The following is a 16,193-nucleotide window of genomic DNA, read 5'->3' as shown; positions in this document are numbered from 1 at the left end:
CTAGGCCCTACCTGACAAAACTGTCTCCTACTCTAATTTCAAAGATCCAAAGCTTAGAGGGAAAAAAGCAAAAATGACCAATTATCTAAAATTTCAGAATGAAACATCTTGGGAACCAAGTAAGTTCTAGTATGGAGCATTATTAAACAATTTGCTTAAATTTCTAAATTTTATTAATCAGTTAAGAAATGTGAACACTAGCAATTGTTCACATTAACTCATCTGAGACCTCAAAGCATTCCATAATTGTCATATTTCAGAAAGACCATATAAAATAGACCAATGGTGCTTTCATTTCATGAAAATTTAAGTAAGGAAAAGTAAGGAGAGAAGAAATATCTTGCCCCAGATCATTTGATTGAAAGATTTGTGCATTTTAGAAATTTTCCAAAGTATAACTCCCAACTTAAAAATGAATTTTTCAGTGCAATCTATGAACCATTTAGCTTTCTTTCAACTCACTTTCTCTTTAAAACAATAATAATTTGATCCCCCCACAAAGCCTACTGTATACAGTGCATGAACAGTCGTCTACTAGTGTGAATCCTGGAGTATAAAAAACCAAGGAATCCAGAAGACTTCGGCAAAACTCTGAAATGGGTTAAGCTTTGCTTTGGCATGCCTCCCACCTTCCTTCTGGTGTTCCTACTCCCGTCTCCTAGAGATGCTGCATATCTTCCCAAAATTCCTCACCTGAGACACCCACTCAAAATTTCTTTCCCTTAATCTATCCCAGTCAGTCAAGATAACTGATTTCAGGCAATTAACACCATGAACAGTTGACTTAATCATTAAAATTACTGACAAGGCTCTTGACTTTTCTGTGTGTCAAGAAACCTTTGAGAATCTCATAAAAGTTATGGACCCTCTCCCCAGAAAAAACACATAGGCACATGCACACAATTCTGCATACAATTTCAAGAGGTTCAGAGTCACACAGGCAAAACATATTCATGAACCCCAGAACTACAAAACCCAGGTAAAAAACACTGCACTTAACATGTAACTATCATAAAACCTCAAAATCTTTTAAGAGGAATTTGCATTTTAAGAGACTATAAACTCAGATATGATATACTACATACTCAAATACATAAACTCCAGTTATCAGAATTTAAGTCACCTCCCAAAGCTTTTGAGCTGTAATTCCCATGAGAGAAGGGGAGTAACAGGCCCTATTTCTAAGCATGGGTCTTCTATTAAATTGAGTTTTACATAGGCCCTACCCCTATATTCAATAATGCTTTAGAAACCTATTGTGTTTATCATGATTCCTGGCAAAACAATATATACACATACACACACATAAACACATTCAGAAATTTTCTTTTTCTCTCTTAATTGCCAAATCCAGGGTTTTTTTTGGTTTTTGGGGGGGGGGCGGATTTTGAGGAAGATTAGCACTGAGCTAATATCTGCTGCTAATCCTCCTCTTTTTGCTGAGGAAGACTGGCCCTGAGCCAACATCCGTGCCCATCTTCCTCCATTTTATATATGGGACGCCCACCACAGCACGGCGTGCCAAGTGGTGCCATGTCCGCACCCGGGATCCGAACCGTCAAACCCCGGGCTGCCGAAGCCGAACATGTACAATTAACTGCTGTGCCACCGGGCCGGCCCCAGCAAATCCAGTTTTTACCCTAATGAGCTCTCTGTAGTATTTCACATTGCTAAATTCTGTTAAAATTCCCTTAATCCCTATCCTCAGCTTCTTCAATCCTCTACCACTTATCTTATCTCTTTAGCCACTCTTTTTCAACTTTCCTGAGAGGCCCCTCTTCTTCCACTGGACTCTCAGATGTAGATGCTACCCAAGGTTGCCCTTAGTCTTCTCCTCACTCCTGATATTATTCTCTTTTGCAGTTTCTATACGACATTATGCTAATGAATACAAATCTCTTAACTGATCTCCACTTCCCCTTGAGCTCTAGCCCAATCTTCAGATACCTAACCTATTTGACACATATTGATTCCCACATCTAGAATCATACCCTATTACCTTCCTGCTCAAATTCTGTTCTTCCTATACACTCCCTATCTTTAAGGTATCATCATCCATTAGCCATATAATCTTCCTCCAAGCTCTTCCCAGTCAGGTCACAGTCTCATCAGCTACATTTTCCACTATCCTCCAAGTACAGCAAAATCTACTTGCTATTTCTCAAATCAGACTATCAATGCCCTTCCTCTAGCCTCTTCTTCTCTAAGAGTAAAAAAACAGCTACTACCCTTCAAAGTCCTCCTTAAATACCCCCTACAAGAAGTCTTTCCTAACCTCACCTATTTTCCCTGCATCACTCACCCCCTCCCAACAAGGAATTCTTCCCTCCCTCTATAATTGCATACCACTTTCTTTACTCTGTCTTGATTCTCAACAAGTTGTATTATAGTTAACTGAGCCCTTATCTTTCTCCCCTACAGACAAGGCCCATGGTTTATTTGTTACTCTAGCACCTAGCACACACCTGGAATATAGTACATCTTTAATCAATGTCTGGTGAATGAATGGCAACACTCCAAAGTAAGGACACATCTAAGGTAATTCTCAATGGAGGGTATGCCTCATCCTCTTGAATATCCAACAAGAATTAAGTTCTCTAGTCCCTACCTCCCCATTTCCAGTCCATTGCTTAGCTTTAAGCAATGTTTCAAGGGACATTTCCTCACTTCCTCTTGTTCTTTGTAGGTTTAGCTGCCAGCCTAACCACATTAGCATTCAGTAGCAGCAGCAAAACAGACACTCCAAGTCCTAAAAAGCAGACTTTACAATTACCAAGAGTAAAATACAAGCTCGGTTTTTAAAATGGTCTTAACGTTTATACATACAAAGCTCATTCTTCATGATGATTTTGTAAAAGGCTTGGCATAGTTTATCCAACAGGCACCATTTAAGAGTTCTCAAGAAAATGTCCACTTAAACTGTCAAACTTTTCACATTTGTAACCACAGAAATCAGCATGCATGAATTAATCTAAGTACTATGCTTATATACTAAACAATACACTATAAATAGCAGATAGTCTAAATCATCAAAGTGATGATCCATACACAAGTAGCTCTTCTAGCTTCTTTGAAAAATACTACACTTCCAAAATTCCAGTGAGCATCCCAATCTATAAAACTAGATTCTTTTGGGGCTGGCCCCGTGGCCGAGTGGTTAAGTTCGCGCGCTCCGCTGCAGGCGGCCCAGTGTTTCGTTGGTTCGAATCCTGGGCACGGACATGGCACTGCTCATCAAACCACGCTGAGGCGGCGTCCCACATGCCACAACTAGAAGGACCCACAACGAAGAATATACAACTATGTACTGGGGGGCTTTGGGGAGAAAAAGGAAAAAAAATAAAATCTTTAAAAAAAAAACTGGATTCTTTTACCAATATCATTTACTCTCCCCCAACACACACACACACACTCCTCCCTTATTAGACATGACTTCCTCAAGAAATTATCTGATAGCTCAGTAGCAGTTGGATAAGGCAGGCTACCAAGTCTGGGATTCTAGAAAAGATTCCTTATGGTCAGCTTATTGTCTAAGTGACTGTTGTTGGTGATACAATACAGATTGGCCTTAAGGGGTCACAGATGTGGTACGCCTGCCTTAACTGTGCCCTCGTTGTCTTTTCTAAATATACTAGAACATCTCTACAGAGTTGTATTTCTGATTTTTCTTCAGTTCAAATAAGTGCTCACATTTTAGGCCAAAAGGCCACATGACGAAAAGGGGAAAAAAACAACACACAGACACGATGAAATCTTTTTGAAGCTTCGGTAACTAAACTGCATTGAGTGGGGTCAAAAAGACATCAGCCTAATTCTGAAACGCACTTCAGAAAAAATATACATTCCAAGGTATACATAATCTACTTATTTTCCTTGAGCAGTCAAAAACTCTTTTCTTTCCTAAGTTTTGTCCATATTACATCAAAATAACTTCAGACAAAGCATTCTTGTTGCTCCAGGATTAAAAGTTTCCAATAGCTCAATATGGTTGTAATCTTCTGGAAACACCTGAAATTGATTTGTTTCACCTCCTTTACCATTTCTCTTCAGCCTGTTCACCTTAGTAGAATACTGATGGATAAAAGTGCTAACTGAAAAGCCAAGAAAGTAGATAATCCACCCCTTAGTTAATAAAGAAAGAATTATATGATACATAATACACAAAAATTAACATGTATCCAGAGCCTCAAAAGACACTGATTGGACTTGGTCTAAATAAAATGTTTCTAAAATAAACTTAAGTGGCTTTCTTTCTCATTGCTGTTTTACTAAGCATTCATGGAAAATTATATTTGGGTAAGCGGAAGACACAAGCTTTAGCTCTCAAGGAAAGAACAGAGAGAAAATGTTCTTTAGTATAAAACATCTGAAATGTTTTTTACAAAACCAAAGATTGGTATTTATTTCTAAGATTGATTTTCCAAATACTATTTATAAATGTATTAATAGGCATCACACAGTCACACACATCTAAATCCAAATATCGAATTTCCTGGACTAATTACAGCCCCAGAGATTACACTGAAACTCTTGAGGTTAGAGTAGACCCTTCTGAGACTCAAGAGCCCACAGAGCTTCCCTTTACTCTCCAACTCTTCACAGTGGCACTGAATGGATGAACAAGCCCGCTGTAGCATGAAGCACGGTGCTTGCCTAAAGATATCTGACAGTAGCTAAATGTACGCAATAACTTCCTGTTCTCCAGAGAACTGGAGGTTATGCTTCTAAAGGCTGACAGTTTACAGGCCTTCCAAAACCAAAAAATCAGCATGCCTTTTCAAAATTTGTAAAATTGTGAAAAAAATTTTATTTCAACAATCACTATTCATTATTATTATTCTCCAACAGTTACTGAATGCCTTATTATATATAAGAGAAAAGGTATAAAAAATTTAATCCCAGACCACAAGGAGCTTAAATTTCCCTTAAAAGTCACCCATCTGTGATTATTTCACATAAAATACTTCTTAAAGATAACCCAGGGTCTGGTTTTGCTTGAACCTACAGCATATAGGCGATGCAAATTCCGGTATTTAAATCATGGGAAGTTGGTTTTCAGGTCCTTAACAAAATTAGAGATTGATGCATAACTGTGATTTAATAAAACAAAAAAACCATAATTTTGGGTTCCATTGTTATATACAAAAATTGGGAGGGAAACACAAAATCCTTTCTCTTCTAATCCCTTCTATATCTGGACATGGGCTCTCATTATCTCTTATCCCTAGAGTTACTTTCCTAAATCCAGGAGCTAAACTTCCTTAAAACCTAGTAAAATAACTATTTCTATGAAAGTCCTAGTAAAATAACTATTTCTACGAAAGTCCTGGTTCGGGGATAAGAAACTTTCTTTTTTTTGCGCTAAATGAGAATATGACCACTGACTACTACGCAAAAAGTCATTTTCCCTCATATATGTTGCATTTGAGATGGGTGGAGGGGGAACCCATGCCAGATGAAATCAAAGGACTTCAAAGATAGGAAACAGTAACCCTTAACCTGATGGATTCTGTTGAAAGCTACATCTAACTCCTGTCAGAAGAAAAAAAAAAGTCTCACAAAACATTCTGCACACAATTTAGGACCCGAGTTAAGAATAAGTATGCTACAGTACATATGACAACTATATGTTTGCTTTCATGCTCATAAAATAAGGAAATTACACTAAGATGTGCAGGCAGAACTAGTCATATTTTCACTACCATACAGGATAACACATCAAGAACTTTCAAACACAGTTCTAGGGAGTCAGGCTTCTACTGAATTAAAAAAAAAAAAAAACAAAAAACCGAAACACCAGCATCTCCGAGACTCCCGCTCCCCTCTTCCCTTGAGTGAGGAACAACCAAATAACTTACTGTTCAAGGCCAAAGGAAAAGGAATTTTTTTAAAAGGCTGGGTCTAGATGAAACGAGAAAAGTATCACCATGAGCACAGGTGATGCACTGGAACAAAAGACGTGACATGTGCATACCCATTCTCCTGCCAAGAGCTGTCTAAACTGACAGGCTCACTAACACCATCTTTCACCTGAAGAGTTTCCCAATACGCTGTCTCTACACACTTAAGAAAACGTGAATTTTGCTCCGACCACAGGAAGAATTAAGCATAACTGCAACAAGCTTTAAAGTAAGCAATTAATATATTCTAATCTAACGCGTGAAAAGAAGGGATGGAGACCAGGCAATAGCTCCTCCATCTGGCTGGAGCAGATAACATTTGAAGCCCTAAAAATATTAAGATTTTAAAACAACTTCAAGTTCTGATGGGCACAGTCAGATGCACTGCAGAAACTCTGGGACCAACAGCAACGACACAACAGGTGAGAGAGGCAGTGGACATTATCGTACAATAAAGTGGATAACATGCAGGGGCAAACCCTCGAGTTCCCCAAAAGGCCGGGGAAGGGGGTAATACCCATGCACAAGGCCATCTAGAGCCCCTGTCTTCACAGTGGCATAGGTTCGGTTCCTTCCGAGGGTCGCGCCACTCCCCCTCTCCCAGTGGACCATCACCCCAGGCACAGAAGAACCGAGGCCCCTCCACGGGCAGCATCTCAGCTGGGGAAGAAAACACAATGTCGCTCCTTATTTCTGCGTACAAAAGGACTTTGCGCCCTCCTTCTCGAACTGCCGCCGCTACGGTCCGGGCCGCCTCCTAACTTGCAAGAAGGTGGGCAACGCGCCATATTCCAGCGTCCCCCAGTCTACCTGGGTAACAAGCCCACGCCATCCCGGCGGGAGGGAAGCTTCGGAGGTCGCCCAAAGAGCCAGCCTCCTCTCCCGCAGGAGACAGCGGCTCCCGCGCCCCGGCCCTGCCCGCCGCGCCGCGCCGCGCCGCCCGCGGACCAGACCCGGGAAAAGCCGAGGGGGCGAGCAGGGAGCCGCGGCTCCGGTCCCGCGCAGCCCGCCCACCTCCCGCTCCCGGGCCCGGCGCGTTCTCCCGGGCCTCCCGCTCCCGAGCCCGTGGGCAGGCCGGGCCCGGGGTTCCACGGAGGAGAGGAGGCCGCGGCCCCGAGAGCCTCAGGCGGCGGGGGAGGCCGGAACCCTGGGGCTCTCAGGAGGGCAGCGCCTCCCTCCCGAGCCCGCCAGGACGCCTGGGGCCTAGTGCGGCCTGCGCATCCTCGGGGTGGCGGTTTGACTGGGCCGGGCCAGGGCCCCCCGCCCGAGGCGGGCCGAGTCCGGTGGGGGCCCAGGCCCGGAGCCGGGGGCGGCAGGGTGCCGGCTGCGGGGCGGGCCGGCCGGCCGGCGGGCGGGCGGCGTGTTGCGGCTGCGCCGGGGCTGAAATAGCTGGAGATTGCGCGGTAGGGCACTCACCTCAGAGCGGCTGCGCTACCGTGGGCCTGCGCCGTGGAGACTGCGACCGCGCCGGCTCCTCGCAGCCTCCTGCCACCAGCGGCAATGGCGAGCGCTGCCGCCTCTGCCGCCGCCGCCGCCGAGGAGGGGGAGGGGAGGGAGAGGAGGCACGCACGCGACGCACGGCTGGCTTCCCCGCCCGGCGGCCGCCATGATGGGGAGGTCGGCGCTGCCTCGGCGGGGCTGGGAGGGAGGGCGCTCTGGGCCGGGGTCCCTGCTGCCCCCCGCGACATCCTCGCTTCGCTTTTCGCTTCAAAGCTTTGGGTGGGGCCGGAATCACGAAAGCAGCTGAACTAGTCAAATGCGGACGCCCCGGAGAAGTGGCGCAGGGCTGCCCAAGATGGTTGCTAATCTGGAAATGGTAATGCTTCTCGCCCCCCAGCCCGGGGAATCGGGACCTCCGGAATACGCCTCGGCGGTCGGAAAGGGGCTTCCCGGCGCTTTCCGCAGCCGCGCCTTGCCAGTCGCGTCCTCACCCTCTCTCTGGAATGACCTTTGCTTCCCTATTTCAAACTCTGCCCAGGTATTTAAAAGCAAAAGTTTTTGTACAAAGCAGTATATTAATTTTTTCGCTCCTTCATGCGTTCTCTGAACATGTCTAGAGGGCCCTTTCTGTGCCAAATATTGTTCTGGGCGCGCTGGAGATGCACCTCTTAGGAAGACGGAAGTCCTCGCTCTCTTTGAGCTTATACAGTGAGTGGAGGGAGTCAAGCAATAGGGACCCCCAAGCAGGTGCCTGAGAAGTCAGGAGGGGTGGATAGCAGAAAAACTAACGTTAGAGACACAGGAGAGGTCGTTTTTGTTGTTCTTTGTTTTTTAAATCGTGATCGGGAGACTACCTGCATCAGAATCACTCAAGCCGATTGTTTAAATCCTGTGCCCCATTTGTGTCTCCAGAATCTTGGAACCTGCATTTTTAACACCCGGGCCCCCCAACACACACACACACACACTCTCCTGGTGATTCTCCTGCACACCATCGTTTAAGAACCATTGCATTAGGGAATTACTAAATATCCTGAAAGATGTCAGAAAACAACAAAATCAAGATACTTTAATTTTCAGTAAGATTCCGTTTACATCAAAACAATCAAAAACAGAATCTTTTTATCCAGCGTTTTCTAAGAAAGTGAGTGTCACCACTTACCACCCAGGTGTTCCAGCCAGAGACCTAGGAATGATGCATTAGTCCCTTCTTCAAGTCCCCACATCCAGTTAGATCTTTAAAACTGTTGTTCCCTGACACAATGTTATAAACCATTATCATCTCAATAAAATTACTGAAAACAAGCAAACAAACTGTTGTTCCCTGTCATTTCTTACCTTGGTTTAGGCTACTGTCATCTCTCATTGAGATACTAGAATGGACCCTTCATGGTCTCCCTGCCACAGGAATTTCCCTCTCCAATCCATTTGCCACCCTACAGCTTGAAGGGTCTTTCAAAAAAGTAAATCATGGTATTTCCCTGCTTACCCGGCTTAGTAAGATCCCATTACACGTAAGTTGAAGTCTAAAATTCTTTGAGATGGGTTCAGGGCCTTTCATGACCTCACCGGCTGCTGCCATCTCTGACCTCATCTGTAACCAGCTTCTCCCTCCGGCTACGGCCCAACTGGGAAGCTCTCAGGTCATCCAAGACAGGAAGTTCTCCCATCTCAAGACTTTTGTAAGGGCTGCTCTCTGCATGGAACTTTCTTCTCTTCTCTCTGCTCCTTCCAGTCGTATGCTTAAACCTTCACCTGAAGCATTCCTACTGCTCCTTAAGGTCTCAACATTAATACCCTTTCCTCCAGGAAGCGTTCCCTCATCCCCCCAGATTGAGTGCTTTGGCCCTTCTATCCTCACAGCCAGTACTTAGCACCTATGTTTATTGAGCCCCTAAGATGTTTCAGGCCTTATTTTAAGTCATTTATAGGCATTATCTGCTTTCTCATTTAATTCTCACTTGAAGTCCCTGAAGTGGGTACTACTATTATTATTATTATCTTATTTTGCAGATGGAGAAACCAGGACATGTAGGGATTACTTGGCCCAAACCCAGACAATTAAGAGGTAGAGCCAGGTCTGAAAGCCATCAGCTGACCTCAGAGTTGTGCTCTTAACCAGGGTTTTTTAGTTTGCAGGTCAACACCCACTGATGAATCACAAAATTAACAGTGGATTAGCACCAACGTTTTATAAAAGAAGTAGCAAATACCAGAGAACATCAGTGTTAGTAAGGCTCTTGTTTTGTGAAACTTTTATTTCAGATATATACATAGATGTACATAGATGTGCATGTTTGTCCTGGGTCATGATATAAAATGCATTTCTTATTGGATTACAGTTGCAAAAAGTTGGAAAGCACTGCATTACTCTCTCCACAACACTTGACAGGTTATATGTCCTCCACAATCCAGAAGCTGCAGGAGGGCAGGGGTTTCATCTCATTCCTGATTGTATACCAGCATCTCATGCAATGCCTGGCTCATGGTAGACCGTCAATAAACATATAATGAAAGACCTCTGTGTCCCCCTTCCTGAGAAATGCAAATTAGTGTCCTAAGACAAATGAGCTTGTGAACCCCAGTTGCTCTGTCCAAAAGCCTCTTCAGTCTGGATGACCAAAGGTTCTAGAATCAATCTCAGATAAAAAGCAGAAAAATCTATCCTAAGAGATTAAAGAAGTGGATTCCAATGAAGTTGGATTATTTTCAACACAAGGGAGTCAGAAACTGTAGGCAGTATAATGCGGGAAGGAAACTCCGTAAGGTAAGGTGGAGGTAGTAACTGCATTAAGAAAGAAGGGATAACTTAAGATGACTTAACCTTAGGGCACAGAGCAAGGAAAGAAGGAAGCCTAGACCCTTATGAAATGACTGGGTGCTCGGTAGCAGGAGATAAAAGCAGGAGATTCCCAACTTGGCTTTGCTTTGGATAAGCTGATGGTCATTCAATTGACTGATTACCAAAAAATTACAATGTATGCTGAGAAAATGAGTGATGATACAGATAGTACATGCTTCCAGAAGTGAAGTTATGTGGGAAATTTCACAGAGAGATGTACCTTGATTTGGCCTTGAAGGATGGGCAAGATTTTTATGGGCATAGAGCAGAAAGGTAAAGACACTTTAACTGGGTAGAGTGTTTGGGAGACCAAGCAATAGGTGGAGGCGGGAGGCCCCCAGGTGTTTTTAGTAAGTAAAGCAGCCAGCGGGTCTCAGTTTGAGCAGCCAACGTTCAGGCCTGTCTGTGGTGGTTTGCTTAGAGTATGGGACTTCTAAACAACAGTTGACAGGAGCTGACTTGCAGGAGGCTTTTGGCTGTAGAAGGCAGTCTCCTTTTCTAGTGTTGCCTGTGTGCCTAGGGGAAGATGGAGATGAAGAGACAGGCTGAGGCAACTCTTTTCACGAGGGACTCTTCAGAACCCGCTGATGAACTTCATGGCGTCCCCAGAGCAGCAGCTTCCCTATCTCTACTTGGATGTGCACAGCCCCAGCCCCAAAAGGATTAACAGGAACCTGGCACAATGCGAGCAATTCGAGGGAGTTTTGCCCCTTTGAGAACATCAAGGGCTGGTCCAGGCAGGTCTGCATTTCCAGAGAGCACTGGCTCCAGTGGCGGCCACCCTGTGCTTTCAAGAGGCCACGGGCCTCAAGTGGGGAGGCAGATTGCACCATAACATGGGTTCTGGAGTCAGGCTTCTGATTCAAAGCCTGGCTGTACTACTTCCTACCTGTGAGGCCTTGGCAAGTCACTTACCCCTTTAAAACTCTGTTTGTTTGCTTATGACATGGAAGTTAAAAGAGATAATACTCATAAAGGGCTCAGGACCGTGCCTGCCACCCAGGAAGCACACAGTAAGTGCTGAGTATTATTAGCTCTTCCCAATTACCATTAATCATGTAAATTACTTGGTAGAACATACAGGTATGATAGACGGTGGCTGCTGTGATGATGATGATGATGATGATGATGAATAACCATACCTGAGCACATGTAAATATCCCTGGGGACTCCCCAGGAAAGTTGGAGAGAACATTCAAATGATGCCAAGACAAGGGATTTCTGTAAGGGAGCAGTGTGTAAATGGATTAGACATGTCAAGATGAGTTGTTTTAGGCCTGAGGGTGATGTGGCAGGGAGGGGATGGCAAAGACTATTTATTGTTACTTTTTAAAAAAGTAGTATTTGACTTATTAAGGTAACAACTTTAAAAGCCTGTTTTTCTTTAAGCTTTATTCACTAATTTCATCTATTTATAAATCAAGGAGATTTTAACAGTCATTTTCAAAGGGCCCTCCTCTCCTCTCCCAGAACCCCAGCCTTGCTGATGATGCCCTGTAACATACATCTCCTGCTCCAAGCTGCTTCCTCAGTGTCTGGCCTGCACAGAAGACTGCGAACTGTGATCAGGAGCTCACGTCGTACAGACACTGCAAGTTTGAGAGACTGAAACCTGACTTCATTATCTTCCCTCAAAGCTGTTCCTCCTCCTGGTGCCCCTGTCTCAGTTAACATGTGTGTATCGCTCATAATGTCTTAGAATCTTTTTATGTGACTTCTCAGTTCAAGGCAACACAAGTTTATTGAGCACCTACTATGTACAAATTGCCCAGATGCTGGGGATACAATGGGAAACATGGGCCCTGTTCTTCTTGAGAGGAGACTGATTAATGCTCCTTCATCTCAACCAGGACACACAACTCCCTTAAATAACTGCTTCACGTGCGACATTAATAAATTTTCCTAAACATTTAAACAGCATTTATATATGTAATATATTCACTTTACCTCCTAAATACTGTATTCAAATGCATGAACTAACAAACAAAACCTCTTTATATAAATAATAACAACAACAACTAACTTATTGAGCATTCACTAAAAGTCGGGCACTATTGCAGGCTCTTGTATGAACTCATTAATTCCCTCACAACAACCTTATGGAATAGGTACTATTATTATACTCATTTTACAGATGAGAAAACCAAGGCACAAGAAGTTTAAGTTACTTCTCGTAGTCATGTGTCTAGCAAATAGCTATTCATCTAATAATTCGTAAATCTGATATGTTAAACTTACAGTGAGTGTCAGATTCTCTTTCAATACTATTTGCAAACTAGTAAACTTCTCTAATACAAGTCTAAAATCAATTACTCATTTATATATTTTACATTGTAATCACACAGCTGACTTGTCATATTCTCTAATATAAATTCTCTGAATCTTATAAACATTGAAAATACCAAATTACACAGAATATTACTAAAGTTAACACAAAAATATGAATACTATAGATTTCACTTATTTCATCATTCTCATTTTTAATTCTGAACCTTCTTAGGATTAAATGGCATTTATCCTCCCAAGCAAATTGAGGTTACTGCCTCAAGCCGACTGGCTTACCTTTGCAGGACAATGGGGATTCTTGTCTCAGCAGGCTGAGGTTGCCTTTTGGTCAGAGATTTTTGGCCAAGATGTGTCAGAGAGATTCTTCTGCAACCACCGTGGACACACCAAGTCCCTCTTACATGATGTCAACAGGGTTCTTCCAGACCTTATCCTACAGATTAGATTCCCACGATGCCGTACTACTGCTTATTGATTAGGTTATGAGGTAGCTAACATTCTGGTAACCACCCAGGTTCCTTCCCCTCTTGATTAGATCCAACTGACTTCTTTATTGGATGATTACATTAGGCATTCTTTTCCTATCCTTGCCCTGCCTACCACAATCCTAAGGTCATTCTTTTTTCTTTCTTCTTCCTTTTTATTTTTTGGTGAGGAACACTGGCCCTGAGCTAACATCTGTTGCCAATCTTCCTCATTTTGCTTGAGGAAGATTGTCACTGAGCTAACATCTGTGCCAGTCTTCTATTTTGTATGCTATTTTGATGCCACCACAGCATGGCTTGATGGGTGGTGCGTAGGTCCATGCCCGGATCCAAACCCGCGGACCCCAGGCCGCCAAAGCAGAGTGCTTCACCTTAACCACTACGCCACCAGGCCAGCCCCTCTAAAGTCATTGTAATGATAAAAAAAGGTAGGTTGAGCCAGGCTGTAGAAGGTCCCAATGGCCTCCTTAGGAATTAGGTCTCAACTCAGTAGGCAACAAGTGGCTTTTGACAATTTTGAGCAAGGCACCAGCAAGATCAGAATAGTGTAGATTCACCAGGAACTCAAATATGAATTGAGCTACTGGTCCCTAGAGGGCACTCAAGATTCCCCACTTCTTCACCCTCTCTAGGGTGTACTCAGGACGGTGAGCCCAAAATTACACCCCACCCCCCCAAAAGGGGAAAATGGTGCTGAAATTGGAGAATACGGATTCGGTTGTATTTTCTAGGGGTAGAGCCTTTAAAAGGTAAAAGCTTCGGCACTGGGCGGGGTGCAGTCTCCCTCCAATCTTGAATTTATCCTGAGTAGTAACAAGGGCTGCCCTTACTCCACTTGCAGGCACCCCAGCCAGCATCTTCTCTTTTCCTCTCCCACAAAGTAGCCAGGCCCTGGGGCTACAGCTCACCTATGAAGGCTTGGGGCAGCCCCAGGTTGGGCAAAGAGGCTGCATATTTATCCTTCTCTCCAGTTTGTCTGGTGAGGGTGGCTTTTTGTCCCACTAGGGAGTAAGGTTCTAAGACTCATATTTGGACATTGATGGGGGAGAATAGACAGAGGCGACCAAAGTCCAACCAATCTTTCCTGACTTCTGCATTGTGGTTTGAGGCCAAATGCCCAGCTAATAATGAAGTTCTCTTTCACCTGGTTGTGTTCTTGTTCCTTGTACGTGTATTTCCCCCAAGGACCTCACAGGGAGGAGAGATGGCTGGCCAAGGCAGGATTCAGGCATTCCCACATCCCCAAGCAAATACCTTCTCCATACCATCTTAGTATCAGTCCTTAAAAGATATGCTGAACTCCCTAACTGACCAGAATTAGGCTGGAAATGGCTAAAAGAAATGAAAAGGAAAAGACCAATGAGGGAAATAATCACAGGTAAATTCAACACTTCTTGGTAACTGATGAGATATTGAGGGACTAGAAGGGCAAAGGTCAGAGATAATTCCAAGGTTTTAAGGACAGAAAGAAGGTGGTGTCGTTGACAGTGTCTAAAGGGACAGCCAATTGAGACGGAAAGAGGATGTATTTGGTTTCAGACAGATTGAGTGACGGATGGCAAGAGGGAAGCCATATGTTTTGGGAAGATTACTCAGCAAAGTCGGCAGCAGAGCGATCAGGCAGGAGTACAAACTGGAGATGCCAGTCGAGTAGAAGGGAGGGAGGGTTTCAGAGACATCAGAAAGGAAACTTAATCAGGGCTTGGAGGCTGATTCGATTTTGAAAGTGATGGAATGAGTGAGTTTTCCAATAACCCCCTAATACTTACCTAAGAGCATTGAACAGTTTCTCATTTTAAATGAGATCATTCACTGATTTCACTTATTTGTAACAGTCACCTTTGGGTGTGACTTGCTAGCTGAACAGATTCCTCCTTCTCTGGAAACTGCCCTCATTCTCAGAAATGGCCCCCAGAAGTCATGCCCATACTTCAGACCTCCCCACCCTCCATTGCTGAGTGATCCAGGCACGGTCACCTGATCCAAGCTGTGCCAAACAAGTATATTCTCTGTCCCAGGAACTTAGAATGTTCAACTAAGAGACACAGAGACTGGAAGCATACTGGAGCTGAGTTGCGTTAATGATGGAGTTACAGAGAAAAGGTCCATGAAAAGGTCCCCATTGCAACAATATTTCTCTAGTGACTTCTGGCCACAGATGATTAGTCCAGAAGCAGGTACCTGACTCAAGTTGGGCTAATCAGATCCTTTCGTGGAGATTTTGAAATTGAAATTGAGATTTCTCTCTCTCTGTTCTTGAGCTACAACTTACTTAACTTGAGAGCTGTAGGCAGAGGTCATTTTCCATCAAATGGACCAGGAAACAGAAAGCCCATCAGTAATGAGAGAAGAGTGAGGCAGACACACACAGAGAAGCAGATATGAGAGAGGATTTCCCAGGGTCCCTACAGTGCTCTAGTCCCTGGTTCTCTCCTGAGACCCACAGGATCCCTGCCCAAGGGTGTCATAAGTTCCTGAGTATCCTCCTAATACACTGCCTTTTTGCTTAAAGCAGTTTGGGTAGAGTTTCTGATGGGCAGATACTCCCAACTTAAAGAGTTCTAATGAATATCCACTTGCTGTATATAAGGCTCTGGACAAGGCACCAGGGATCCGATATGGATCAGGCTTGGTTCTACACTCAAGGAACTTAGAGCAGTGAGGAGAAGATAAACTCTATTATCAATAACTACAATACAGGTAGGAAAAGAAAGCCCTTTAGAGATGTACGAAGCAAGCTCTTTGGGGTCTAGAGGAGGCTTAGTACCAGGTTTGAGAGACAGCGAGAAGAAAGCTTAATCAGGGCTTGGAGCAAGGCTGGACTGGAGTGAGGCAAGCAAGGCACAGAGGGCACAAAATTTAAGGAGCCACTCACTCTCAAGGTCATGTGAGTGCAGGGTTGGCACTTGCGTGACCTGAGAGTGAATGCCTCCTTAAATTTTGTACCTTAGGCGCCTTGCTAGCCTCACCTTATTCCTGGCCCTGGCTAATAGCGGGGGTCGGGGGTCGGTAGGAGTTCACAGAAAGGTTAGTGTCTGAGCTGAAGCTAAGGGCAGGGAGGATTTGGACTCAGTGGCAAGGTCAGACACCTCAAGGCAAAGTAAATAATAATAAACAGTAATAATAAATACTCCCATGAGAACTCACAATGGCTGCTCTAGGATCATCAGATTCTTGGGTATGACTTAAGTGTAAAGGGCATGAAGGAGGAGGAGACAGTAAGGAAAAAAGGAGGGAACA

General features: G+C 44.1%; 1 protein-coding gene across 1 annotated transcript in view; it reads right to left on the bottom strand.

The window, feature by feature from the left end:
• The window catches only part of NRF1 (nuclear respiratory factor 1), a 124,826-nt gene extending 117,378 nt beyond the window's left edge, over positions 1-7,448 (bottom strand). Inside the window, exon 1 of the mRNA XM_070513300.1 lies at positions 7,317-7,448. The gene's annotated coding sequence lies outside the window, so the exon portion shown is untranslated. The remainder of the gene's footprint in view (positions 1-7,316) is intronic.
• Between the last annotated feature and the right edge of the window lie 8,745 nt (positions 7,449-16,193).

This window comes from Equus asinus, chromosome 1, assembly GCF_041296235.1.
Source record: "Equus asinus isolate D_3611 breed Donkey chromosome 1, EquAss-T2T_v2, whole genome shotgun sequence".
In the NCBI taxonomy this organism is placed as follows: Eukaryota; Metazoa; Chordata; class Mammalia; order Perissodactyla; family Equidae; genus Equus; species Equus asinus.
The sequence above is the reverse complement of the archived record's forward strand: the minus strand, read 5'-3'. Positions and strand labels throughout refer to the sequence as shown.